The sequence below is a fragment of the Dermacentor silvarum genome, chromosome 9, assembly GCF_013339745.2.
Source record: "Dermacentor silvarum isolate Dsil-2018 chromosome 9, BIME_Dsil_1.4, whole genome shotgun sequence".
Classification (NCBI taxonomy): Eukaryota; Metazoa; Arthropoda; class Arachnida; order Ixodida; family Ixodidae; genus Dermacentor; species Dermacentor silvarum.
In genome coordinates, this window is record NC_051162.1 from 18,301,032 (window position 1) to 18,315,162 (window position 14,131).

The following is a 14,131-nucleotide window of genomic DNA, read 5'->3' on the forward strand; positions in this document are numbered from 1 at the left end:
GTGATGGTTTCGGTGCCCGCTGAGGCTGGTGGCCTTGCACTGGATGAACAATCTCAAGGTTTGGGGAGGGTTCATTGCGGTGTGGTTCCCTTCCATGGATGAGTTCATGTAGACGCATTTGTGCCGCAGCCTTATTCTGTGGGCAGCCTGAGTAGGAGGCAGCATGGTTCCCCGCACAGTTCGCACACTTAGGCTGAAGGAGGGACTTGCATTCCTTGTGGTCATGATCTTCTGAGCAGACTTTGCATCGACGTGTGCTGCGGCAGCTTTTCGCCATGTGCCCAAATCGCTGGCAATTATAGCAGCGAAATGCTGGTCCTAGATATTCCTCGACTGGATTACTGGTGAAACCTAAGTAAATTCTTCCTGGAATCGGGCGATCATCTCTGAAAGTCAGAATTACCATGTGAAGTGGATGCGACGCCACTGCTCCATCTTCCTGGCGGTGATACTTTATCTGCCTGCGTGCCGATACAACCCCAGCATCTTTCAAGAAGTCTAGGAGTTGCTCGTCTGTATATTGCAGAGGCACATGTTTTAACTTTCCTACGTTTCGCGTGTATGACTCGGGGATGAAGGGCTTGACTTCTAGGCCACCTACATTTGAAGCATGGGAAGGCGTTTTGCGGATGCTATGGAAGCAACGTTGACACTGAAACTTCCATCTATGGTCGTCCGGAAGGGCTTGTTTTTGGGTCTCTCTGAACATTAAAAACAACCTAATTGAAAATGAGGGTAGCCCGCACCACTAGCGTATCGCAGGCTTAAACCAATCAAACGAAAATGAATAAGGGTACAACCCAAAAAGTAATTTAAGAAAAAGCCAATTGATTAAAAAATGAAAGAATGCTGAGGGTGAGCCGACCCAAAAGGCGGAGAAGATATTCTGGCAAATCCTGTCAAAAGGTGGGACCTAAGTGTCTGCCATGGCATGGCATGTCGCGTCTCAGCTTTTTATTTTAAACACACACGTAGTTCACAGACATACATACAATTATAGAGACAATAGAGTAAGAAAAGGGGAAAAAGAAATATAGAACTAGGTAGAGAAATGAATAACACAGATCGAAAAGCAAGGGAGAGAAGAAAGAAAGAAAGAAAGAAAAAAAGAAAGAAAAGAAGAAAAAAGTTAGAGCAAACACCAGCAGGAAAAGTCCAGACACCACGGTTGGCGTGCATGATGAAGGCTTCCATGAGGCATCAGCAGTACTGCCAGTCCGGGCCCGTGGCACCGAGCACGACCCAATGGCTCCATTGACGGAAGGCCTGGAAGGCTAGCCCAGGGGTGACCTTTTGGCTCAAAGAAGCAATCATGAGCGAAAAAGGGGTGAGAGAGAGTAATGATGATGATGGTATGTACCAGACATTCCGTCCCAACTGTCCCCGGAGGCAAGCTCCACCTTTGTTGGCATAACAAAGTACAGCAGGTAACGAAAGCTGAGAGTGAGTACAAAAAAAACACAAAAAGGGGAAAAAAAGGGGGGGGGGAGGGCACTCACTTGAACATGGTCAGATTACGCATTTGCCGGGAATGTGAATGAGGCTATGAGGTGGTACAATTGAATGAGTAAAGCTCTCGTCCGCCTATTATTGAGTAAAGCATTATAATGATTAGGTGTTATTCTCGTTTGAGAGTTGTCCTTTAACAGTCGGGCGATATGATTAGTGAGAGGACATTCATTAAAAAAGTGTTGCACGTCGGTGCATGGCATCCCACACGCACAATTGCTATGAGGGGAGAGGTTAAATCGGAAATAGTAAAAAGGCATCCTGCCATGTGCGGTAATGAAGTGTGCAAGTGGTTTTGTAGGCGGGAAAAAGATAGGCATATTATTTATGTTGGGAATCCACCGAAAACGTTCCGTGTCCGTGTTGTCTCCGTCCACGCCACCTTCCACTGCGCATAGGATGAAGTGCGCATTTGAGATTTGATGGTGGTCGGAGAGGCGAGGACGAACCGGGACAGACCCCGCGAAGCGGCAGAACTCGCAAAGTGGTCGGCCATTTCGTTTCCTTCAACTCCACTATGCGCGGGGACGTGAAAGAGAGCGACGGGACGGAGAGCACGAATTGATAACAGGTGTTGTTTGATTTGAAGGACATACGGATTAGTGGTAGTGAGAGATGATAAGGCAGTCAATAACGATAAACAGTCAGAATATATGGACCGGAGTATTGTTCGACAGAGAGCGGATGTATGTGAGAGCTTCCAGAAGTGCAAACGTTTCCGTTAAATAGGAACTTTTTTTTTATTATGGTTTTTAGGAGATGTTGGCGCCTTTAATTGGCGCCGGCTACTCCTTTTCACATAGAGGTATGAAAAAAAAGAAGAAAAAAGAAAGAAAGAACGAACCTACACGCATTAAAAAATGTCAACTCCAAATCACAATAACACAAAGTCCAGTCACATAAGTGCACTAATACCACACTAATACTGAAAGTCAACTCAGAAACACAGCAACATAAAGTTCAGTCAGGAAGGCGCATAAAGTTAAACACAAAATCCAGTCACATAAGTACACTAATGTCACACTAAAACTGAAAGTCCACTCAGAAAAAGGGCACACAAAGTTCAGTCACATAGCTGCACTAAAGTAAACACAAAGTCCGGTCACGTAATTATACTAAAATCACGGCACATAAGATAGCATGAATTCGATTTAAAGGAAACTACATGAACCCAGGTGTCGAATTGACCATAGAGTGAGTTCATCACAGATAAACACTCTTTTCAATAGTTTCCGAGAATATTGCTCGCTTCTAGAAATCTTTGGAGGGCCATTAACGCTCGTATTTGCAACGAATATGTTGGCCAAGGACCTAATATCTTCCTGAGGCTGAAGGCCCTGCGGTCTAATGTCTCTAAATAACGTGCTAAACGTTGTCTGTGTGTATCGTGTTGCGGACATTCTAACAGAAGATGCTGTACATCCTCATCGGCGTGGCCACAAGTACATTCCGGACTATCAGCTCTCGAAATGTTTTGGAGAAAATGTTTTGTGTACGCGGTACCGAACCGCAGACGGTGAATGAGTGTTTCGAAGGCTCTGGTTGTATTTAATGTGGACGGGATTTTGAATTGAAGTGCAGGCTCAATGTGAAACAAATCTGAAGATTTCGAGTTCTTATCAAACCATGTCGCTTTGCAACCACGGACTGAGATCTGTCTTTGTATGTGCCGCAATTCTCCTTGCGTTAGAGGGAGACCGTGTGTGTCGGTATTAATATGTGCTTGTCTAGCAGCCATGTCTGCTGCAACATTCCCAGGGATATTGCAGTGCCCAGGTATCCATTGGAACAGTATTGTGCGAGATTTTTAACTTGCCTTTGTGAGCTCCTTTAGTATCTCATAAATAACGCCATGTTTTGGGAATTGCTGATGCCACCACGAAGTGACGACAAAGCTGCTTGTGAGTCACAAAGGATGACCCATTGGTTCCCTTTTTGCGTTGAGTTTATGTATCGTAACACAGACAATATAGCAAAAGCTCTGCTGTAGGTGATGATGTCGTGTGAGAAAGTTTAAACGTCTGTATTCGGTTCCATTCTGGAATGACAAAGGCAGCTGTAGAAGAATTTGGTTGACAAGAACCGTCTGTATACGCTTGAATATATCCAGGGTAGCGAAAGTATATCTGGTACAGCGCCAGTTGTTGGGCTGCTAGCATAAACATGTCTCGTTTGCGAATAATTCCGTCAACCGAAAGTTCAATTTTTGGGGCAACAAATCGCCATGGAGGGTAGGAAATATCTGAGATCCAAAATTCGTTGTGTGGTAGTAGATTATTTGCACCTGAATCACAGTATTGATGTTCGCCCTGTCTCTCTCAATAAGTGTAATTGCTAGTGGGTGCCTTTTGTGCTGCACTGAAACGCGAAAGTAGTGTCGACAGGTTTCAACCGTCCTCATAATTGGGAATGGAGGATGACGTGCCTCTGCAATTACTAAGGAACTTGAGGTTGCTCGGGGAACACCTAAGCATACTCTAAGGCTCCTAGCTATTAACCGTTGAAGTCGCTCTTCAGATGAACGGGAGATTCCATGCAGAACAGGTGAAGAATAAGCTATTTTTTGCTTTATAAGTGCATTATGCACTTTCAGTAGAGAAGAAACCGACCCGCCCCATGTCGTGCCTGCTACGCGGCGAAGAACATTTATTGTTGAGTTTATTTGTTCTTCGAGTGCTTTAATGTGAGCATTCCAAGAAAGTTGTCTGTCTAGTATAACCCCCCGAAATTTGTGTTGTTTTACTATGTCTAAACGTTGCCCTTAAGGCACAGCTGAAAGTCTTTTAGGCATCCTCTGGTAAATGGTAGCACAGCCGTCTTACTGTAAGACAGCTCCATTCCTCTTTCTTTTAAGAATTTGTCCACAATGTTTAAGCCTTCCTGCAAAGTTGGTTGAACAAGGCTAGCGCATGAACCAGAGGCCCAAATACAAACATCATCCGCATATATAGAATAGTGTAGTGCAGGTGGAAGTCTCCGTGGTAAATCCGCCATTACACAATTAAAGAGAAACGGGCTTAAGACACTGCCTTGTGGGACTCCTTGAATAAGATCATGAGAGGAACTTTTTCCTTCGCTTGTTTGAATAAATATTGATCTGCCATTCAAGAAGTTGGATATCCACCGTAGCGTCCTTCCAGAGACTCCCAGTTCTAGCAGACCACACAGTATATGAGCGTGACTGACTGTGTAGAAGGCTCGCTTAATGTCCAAAAAAACCGCTATTGTGACACTTCCCTTAGCTCGTTCATGTTCAACATAGGTGACGATATCCAAAATTGCATCCATGGTGCATCGCCGCCTTCGAAATCCTGTCATGTGATCTGGAAGTACTTCTGTTTGCTCACACCACCATTGCAGCCTAGTGTCAATCATTTTCTCCATGACCTTGCACAGACAGCTCGTCAGGCTCACAGGACGAAAAGACTCAAGAGATAGAGGAGTTTTATCAGGCTTCAATATAGGTATCGCACGTGCTGTTTTCCAAGAGTCAGGGACATACTCCTTTTCCACAAGTCATTCAGTAACTCCAAAAGTACCAATCGACCATTAGGTCCTATGTTTTGCAACATACTGTATGTAATGGAATCTGGACCTGCAGTAGTCTTTGTCTTACAAGACGCAAGTGCACATTTTAGCTCAATCATAGAGAATTAATAGTCTAATTGCACATTCTGTGACTGAAAACACGCAAAAATTTTTTGTTTTGCCATTTTAACTGAATTTTTAAACTCAGGAAAAGTAATAGAAATGCTTGTTCTAGTTATAATCTTGCAGAATTCTTCAGCAATCTCTAATTCTGAAGTATCCCTGGCTATTGAGAGAGCACGAAATGGTTGTGTTTGAACAACAGGGCCGCTTAATACACGAATAGTCATCCATATTCGAGGAACTGGCGTCAGGGGAGACAACGTATTGCAATATTCACGCCACCTTTTTTCCCTAATTTTTGTAGTCGTCTTCGCATGACTGAGTGGACTTGCTGCGAATTTCTATACGCTTTCTATATTTACACTGCGGCGGTAAGCTCTTTCTGCTCTTCTTCTTATAGCTCTCAAGTGTTCATATTCTCCATCAACTGATGTGTATTCATCAGGAATGGGCACTTGTTTCGTACACAATTTCATTGTTTCTTGTATAACTGATGTGAGTGTCTCTACGTCAGTTTCACGATCTACTCGACTGGATAAGTGTTGACGAAAAAGCTGCCAATTTGTTATATCCACGTATCTTCGTTTCGCAGTGCTTTTTAACCGTGGATGTGATATAAGAATTGGGAAGTGATCACTTCCACGTGTTTCTGCGTCCGTTGTCCACCCAGTATCGGTAACAAGATCATTAGAGCATAGTGTTACGTCTATACAACAGGCATAGCGATATCCACGCATAAATGTCACAGATCCATCATTCAATACTGACAGATTGCATATTTCCGCGGCGCATTGAACGATATTCCCACGTGCATCACAGTGGTTACTCCCCCATGTTACGTTGTGTGCGTTAAAGTCACCACATATGAAAATATTTGATCTTGTGATGGGCTAAAAATGTTAATCAATTCATCAGTCGTAATACGTCTCGATGCTTGCAGGTATATGCTTACAATTGTTATACATTTTTTTGCGAGATATACTTTGCAGGCAACGTATTCAGGAAAATCCGAACTGCTTGATTGAAAAGGTGAGAGGGCAAATCTTTTCGAACGCAGAGCATTGTTCTACTGTTTCCCGATGGACGAGATGATTTATGTTATGTAATTAGAAATACGAAAATCATCACGTACACCAGCCTCTTGTATGCACAATACCGGGAAGCTGTATGGTGCAACTAACTTGCGAAAATCAGCAGATTTGGATCGAAGGCTATTAGCGTTCCACTGAAATATTACGACATTTTCGTAACGACTATATAATTGCCATCCGGTAGCACTGATGTAGATAGTTGATTCATTAATGGCTCCATAGACAACAGTGCCTTTACCTGGAAGCTTGTTCGCCTGAGGTAGAGCTGTGACAATTGCTCGAATTGCAGCAAACAGCATAGGTAGAATCATCTGTCCAACAACAAATAGGAACTTGTGGCGCCAATGATTTTGAATCTGCCAACTTTCGTAAGCTGTCCGTGAACGTTAAGAAGTAGAAATGCCGAACCAGAGGAACGTGGCGTGAACGATACTACCGTGTAGAGATGGTAGACTGGGAGCGATGTTACAGTGGGCACCTCATGAATGTGGAGGCGATGAAAAAGGAAGCGGTGTTTCCGGCTGGGGTAAATGTCCCAGGGATTAAGAGTGAATTGGATTTGCTGCGGGTAGTAAGTGGTAGGGCCATAGGAGGTAATGGCTTTGAGTGTAAATAGTGAAAATTGAGCATTTAAACGAGCTAATTCTATTGGGAGTGGTAAGGTATTTGCCAGGACTTGTAGAGATGACGTTCTCGTTGTGCGGAATGCGCCGGTGATTGTTAATAGCAGGGTGCGCTGAATGAATAGAAGTTTTGACTTAAACTGTGAAGTAGGAAATGGCGGCCACCACACTGGAGATGCATATGTAAGAGACGGTAGCAGAACCTGATTATAGAGAAGGCGGAGAGCAGATGGCAACATCGAGTAGTGCATTCTGAGAAAGAGGAGGAGACGGGAGGAAAGAAGATCTGATATAGTACGAAGATAATTCAGGTGATCATTAAAAGTTAGGTACGTGTCAAAAACCACTCCGAGAATTTTTATGGATGTCCGAGACTTGAGTGGTTGTCCGTTCACGCGAACAATGGGTTGGCGGATGCGACCAGATGAAGATGAATGACTGTTCGAGAAGTAGAGGAAGTGAGACTTCTCGGCACTGATGACTACTTTGGCGCGGTGCGCCCAGGCGGAGATCAGCCCGAGCGCGATGGAAGATTTGCTTCCAACTCTAGGCGGTTGGGTGCCGAAATCACCACAACCGTGTCATCAGCGTACGCTTGTGCAAACACGTCATCAGGGAAGGGGAGTTCTAATAAGCCATAAATGATGATGTTCCACAACAGTGGACTTATGGGCGACCCCTGGGGGCTGCCCAATGTTGGAGCGGCGGACACTTCCCCTGCGCGTGAACGGAAAATCACTCTGCGGTCAGTAAGGAAGGATTTCAGCAGGTAATAAAGATTAGCCGGGCAGTTATGGGACCGCAAAAAGTGTAACACCGCAGGGTGCCAGACGCTGTCAAAGGCGCCCTTGAAATCGAGAGCAATCAGAATGGCGTGCAATTTTTTTAGCTTTGAAGGCTGCTAGGGTGCTCGTAAGATGGTACAAGGTGATGGGCGCACTCTTCCCATGCGTAAAGCCAAATTGATTTTTGTGAAGAAGGTTGTGAGAGTGAAGGAAAAAATATAGGCGAGAATTGATTAACCGTTCCAAAATTTTACCAAAAAGCGAATTCATAACGATAGGTCGGTATGAGGAGGGAGAGTCAGGAGGGCGGTTGGGTTTCGCGATGAAAATAATTCGACCGTTACGCCATTAGTAGGGGAAGTGGGATAACTGGAAACACTGGTTGAAGAGAAAGAGAAAAAAAGGACGGGTGATAGCGAAAGAGTGTTTTGAGCATGGGAAGAGTGAGCCCATCAAGACCAGGTGCGGCGTTTAAGTTCCCTAAGTGCAGCGCATGTTCAATCTCGCCAATCGTAAAAGGAAGGTCCGGAAATGGCGTCGAATAAGGCGTGTTCACCAAACTGCGCACGCGATCATGATGTGCGTCGTCCGTCGAGGGAGAATCAACAGAAATTTGTGCGGAAAGCAATAAACGGGCGGAGTCCAGTACACTGGACGTATACTGTCCGTTATGTAAGGGGAGTGAGGGAAGCTGACTATTGTTAGGAGTTTTGCCAAAAGATATACGAAAGGGGAGGCCGAATAGGTTACGTTTAGAAAGTTCAGAACGGAAAGATTTCGAAGCAGATGTCTTGGCCCGATCAATGTTCATTTTGTAGTTTCCATGAGCGGCATAGTAACTGTCTTTAAATGTTTGTCGGAGTGAAGGGTCTGTGGTTCTCTGATAGCGCCGGCGGAGGGCACGGACACGTTTTCGTTCGACAGTGAGCGCGGGGGTCCACCACGAATTGGTCGACTGTTGGCGCGGCTGCACTTTTTCTTTGGCAGCGGCAACTATTTCAGCAGACACTCGGTTAGGGTTCACCTGCCAAAAAGTAGTACCTTCGTTTGTTGGGCGAAAGACAATTTGGATGCCTTCTGCTCGTTTTTTCTTGTACGTGACCAAAGTAAACGGTTCATCCTCACCCATATCTTCTTCATCACTGAGATCATAATTCGATGTTTTATCGTCGTCGTTGTCCTCTAGGCGAGGTTTCTTGCTCTCGAGTTCACCGTCAGTCATTACTCCTAAATTCGGCGAAGTTGTTTCCGAGTTGTGAAGAACCAAACGCGCCGGTTTTATGAAGCTTTGTGACGCCTGCAAGCCCCCAGGCATTACATTACGACCTGTAGTATCATTCATATGGCTTGCAGCAATTGGGCGAGCATAAGGCTCATGGCGATGTTCTCGGCTGCCGACCACCTTAGTGGCAGGGTAATAGCCAAGTCCTCAAAGAAGAAACGTCGTACCTGTAAGGCGCCCGGTCCGCTGAATCTTCACCCGACCTCTTGTTAGTCAATCGTCGTCAATGCTGGCCGTAAAAGAAAAAAAAAACAGAAAATACTGAGCACCGCACAAAAGCAGCGACCGTACAGAAACGCTTCTTCTTCTTCTGCCGATGTAACTAACGTGTCTCCTCCACTGAGCGCCAAGTTATGCAGATGGAAGTTGACAAAATGCTTGCCCGTGATATCATGGAACCTTCTTCGAGCCCATGGGCATCTCCTGTCGTGCTCAATAGAAAGAAGGACGACAGCTGGCGTTCTTGTATCGACTACCAGAATCTTAACCAAGTGACAAAAAAGGACGTATGCTCCTTACCTCGGATAGATGACGCCCTTGACTGTCACAGTGGTTTCAAGTATTTTTCTTCGATAGACCTTCGTTCCGGGTATTGGCAGATTGCAGTTGACGACATGGATCGTGAAAAGACGGCGTTTATTACACTTTATGGGCTCTATCAGTTTAAGGTGCTGTCATTCGGCCTATGCAATGCTCCCGCTACATTCGAACAAATGATAGACGCCCTCCTTCACGGCCCAAAGTTGTCAATCTGCTTGAGCTACCTCGATGAGGTCAGTCTTTTCGCCGACTTTTGACACACTCCTCGAGCGTCTTTCGATAGCTCTTTCAGTGTTACGCATAGCAGAGTTCAGCTAAATTCGACGAAATGTCACTTCGGTCGCCGCCAACTTTCTGTGCTGGGATACCTCGTCGACCCTTCCGGTGTTCGTCCCGATCCGGAGAAAGTTCGCGCAGTCAGGGATTTCTCTGTGCTGACCTGCGCCAACGAAGTTCGAAGGTTTGTAGGCCTCTGCGTTTACTTCCGCAGATTTATGCAAACTTTTGCTGACATCGCATGCCCTCACGGAACTTCTTAAGAAAGACGCGCCCTTTGTCTGGTGTCGCGAACAAGCTAGTGCATTCGCTGAGCTGACGACGCGACTCGTGTCGCCACCGATTCTTGGCCACTTTGACGTGTCCGCTTCAACGGAAGTTTGCACCGACGCCAGCGGCCTCGGTATCAGCGCTGTTTTGGCACGACAGCATGGTTGGGACCGTGTCATTGCGTACGCTAGGCGTCTTCTGGGACCAGCCGAACGCAATTATTTAATCGCTGAATGTGAATGCCTCGCCCTCGTTTTGGCAATGGGTAAATTTCGCCACTACCTGTATGAACGGCTTTTCACGGTTATCACCGATCACCACGCCCTATGCTGGCTTTCGTCCTTAAAATATCCAGCTGGACGTCTCGGTCGTTGGGCTATACGGCTCCAAGAGTACTCCTACACAGTGGTACATAAGACAGGCCGACTCCATGAGGACGCTGATTGCTTGTCAAATCATCCAGTGAAGCCACCAGATCTTCCTGAGACCAGCGAGTCAACTTGTGTCCTCACGCTCACCGCGTTTGGCGGTATCGCTGATGAGCAAACACGTGAACCTTACCTGAGAGAGATCATTCTCAGCCTGACAGACCTGAGAAGTTCCACCTCTTTGTGTATGTTAGTGCTGCAAGATGGCATATTGTACCGCACAGCATGCACCCTGATGGCCCTGGACTGCTGCTGATCGTTCCCAAGCATATGCGTGAGACTTTACTCGCACAGTTGCACGACGTCCCAACCGCTGGTCATCTGAGAGTCTCAAAGACATATGAGCGTGTTCGGCGTAGTTTCTTTCGGCCCGGTTTTTACCGTTCCATTTGCCGTTACGTCGCCTCCTGTAAATCTTGTCAGCACCGCAAAAAAGCAGGAGCCCTACCAGCTGGCCGTCTTCAGTCCATTCAAGTATCACCTGAGCCATTCTTTCGGGTTGGTCTTGATCTACTTGGTCCTTTTCCTCTATCACTGAGTGGGAACAAGTGGATAGCAGTTGCCACGGAGTACACCACCCGGTACGCGATCACGCGTGCTCTCTCTACCAGTTCTGCAAGCGACGTCGCTGACTTCCTTCTCGAAGCTGTGACACTTCACCACGGCCCTTCCAGACAACTCCTTACCGACTGGGGATGCTACTTTCTCTCACAGGTTGTCCAGCACATCTTGCACACCTGCGCTACAAAGCACAAGTTTACAACGGCGTATCATCCTCAGACCAACGGCCTCACAGAGCAGCTCAATAGAACTATCACAGAAATTCTCGCTATGTACGTATCTACTGACCACCGTGACTGGGAGGCCGCTCTGCCGCTTCTCACATTCGCCTACAATACGTCCCGCCATCATTCTGCTGGCTTCTCCCCACTTTTCCTCTTGTATGGAGAAGACCCTGAACTACGGTTTGAGACGATCCTCCCAGCCCTCCTCGATTCAAAGTCAGAATATGCTCGCGATGACATATCTAGAGCTGCAGAGGCACGTTAGATTGCATGCCTGATTCTGACTACTTCTCAGGAAAAGCAACGGCGCATATATGACGCTCGTTACCGTGATTCCAACTTTAACCCTGGTGACGTCGGGCTTCTTTCGGAAACCAGCACGGCGAGCTGGTCTTTGTAAGAATCTGATTTCGCCCTATTCAGGTTCGTACCGTGTCTTGCATCAAGTGACAGACGTTACCTGCGAGATACAAACTCTCGATACGTCCACACCGCGATCCTTCTCTGATATCCTTCACGTCGCTCGACTGAAGCGATATCACTCGAACCTACCAATCGGCGGGACAGCGCCTTCGACGCCTGCGAGGCGCTGCAGTAGCGAACGGTGATGTAGGACTGACGAAGACGACGATCGCAGATAGTCGCGCGCACGGGCTTCATCTTGTATGCCTGTTTCCTGCCCGCTGTATATATCGTGTAACTACACTGTCAAGCGTCTTTTCTCCCCGTAACAATATATATACATGCACATACATATAAATATATGTCTGCATACAAGATGAAGCCCGTGCGGGCGACTATCGGGGATCGTCGTCTTCTTCAGTCCTGTCATCATCTGTCGCTACTGCAACGCCTAAATAACCTGACTACCTAAATAATCATTTTTATATATATATATATATATATTATATATATATGATAGTTAGGTACAAACCAGCGACCTAGACACTGTGGCAAGCTGTAGATCGCAGGTAGTTTGAGGCCTGCTTGCCCCATCCTGAAGCATTGAAGCAACAAGCAGTCTAAAGAAAACGAGTTAGGCTTCATTCACAGAGCCGTCAAACGCTCCGTCTCTTCACCGTCACGCGAAAAAAAAAAAAAAAAAAACGTACAGCAGGTGTGACGGTGCAGTGTACGCATAGGTGACGGCGGTGGCGACGTCGACAGCAGCACAGTTTTGTGGTGTTGACTGACTGGTACGATGTTCGCCTAAACCTATAAAAATATAGTCCACAATATGCATTCAATCTGTTGAATATTTTGATTTTGGTGTAATGTTCGCATAAACTAAGAATATATTGTGCTATGGCAAGGCACGACAATCACGGGTACAGTTTACTAGAATAAAAGGGTAGTGTGCCCACTGCGCAACAGCGGAAATGGGGCGAATTGGAGCCGCCGATGTCAACTTGAAACGGAGATATACGTTGAAATCGACGGTGTGACGCCCGCTGTACCACAGGGAAAGCGCATGTCGCTGCACATGCAAAGAAGAGTCGCCGCGAACATGCACAACGAGCACCGCGGCGTCGAAACAAATGGAAAGGGCGCAAACGCGGTCGCGTACCCCTACACTGATATAGACGGTACGACGGCGCTCTTCTTTGAATGTGTAGCAATATGCGCTTTCCTTGTGGGACACAAGGCGTTGCACCGTCGATTTAACTGTACAGCTCTGTTTCCAAGTTGACATCGGTGGCTTCACGCTCCCTGCGCCGCGAAGCCCACTACCATTATGTTGCAGTACACTGTACCACGGGTCCACTTTCATGATGCTGAGCGGTTTTCTGCTGCTGCTGTTGCTTTGCAAGCGGAGACAGCAACAAGCGGGCAAAACTCGGCGACGAAGAACAACGTGGGTGCGAAACTATCCTCCCGGCGTCGACGGCGAGCTGCGGCTTGTAATGCTCTCTGCACAGCAGTCTGCTGAGCCCGATCAAGCCTCACAACTGCAACTTACATGTCAATCCCGCCGCGTTTGCAGGCACCTTAACTAGATGGCGCCACCATACTGGCAGAGGCTCGGCAGCTCGGGAGCGCGTTGATAGTGCGCCTCGTTTGAATCGCATATCGTCGTCTGTGCCTGCGGACGCTGAGTTTGCAGGCATCTTACCTAGATGGCGCCACCATACTGGCGGAGGCTCGAGTCGTCTCCTCCTGCGTTTGCCTTATAGGGTATTTTCCGCGGCCCATTAGCAAGCTCTTGCGTGGCTCAGTGGTAGAGTATCCGGCTCGCACGCAGCGGGCGTGGGTTCGATTCCGGCGGGAATCGGGTACTTTTTTCTCGTTTCCGGCGATAGGGGTTACGCGGGGGACGCCGCCGGCGGCGGCATCATGGAGGCCCGAAATTTCTATTGGAATAATCTTATATTAGCTTACGGCTGTAAAATGCACTGAACCACCCTTTGGCCTCGCCTCGTATGCACGCTGCTCTTTAGGAGCCATCACTCTACGTGGCGTTCCCACAGTACTATCGTAACACAAATCAGTTGACAGGCGGTTTCTTCTTTTACTCGTATATACGAAAGTGCAGTTACGTCCCTCACTGCTTCGTACATTTTACAAGATCTATCCACATAGGTCGTGAAGCTTCGGGGAAGGGTGATTATGGGAGCAGCGATTGACGCGCGAATAGTTTGGAGGGAATAAACACTGGGAAAGAAAACAGCGCTTTTAATTAAAGCGAGACGCAGTTTTATTCATTCAAAGAAACTAAAATCCATAGTCCATTTTATATACGCATGGCGAGAAAAGAAGATAAAACTATATTTTCTTTGATCATTACCAATAAATACTTTTTTTCAGCGCCAACCATGAGAGTGCCCATCGATAGCGGCGGGCATTGACGCCGCTATCCCTTGCAATGCAATGCAGCTCTTGGAGTGCGTGGA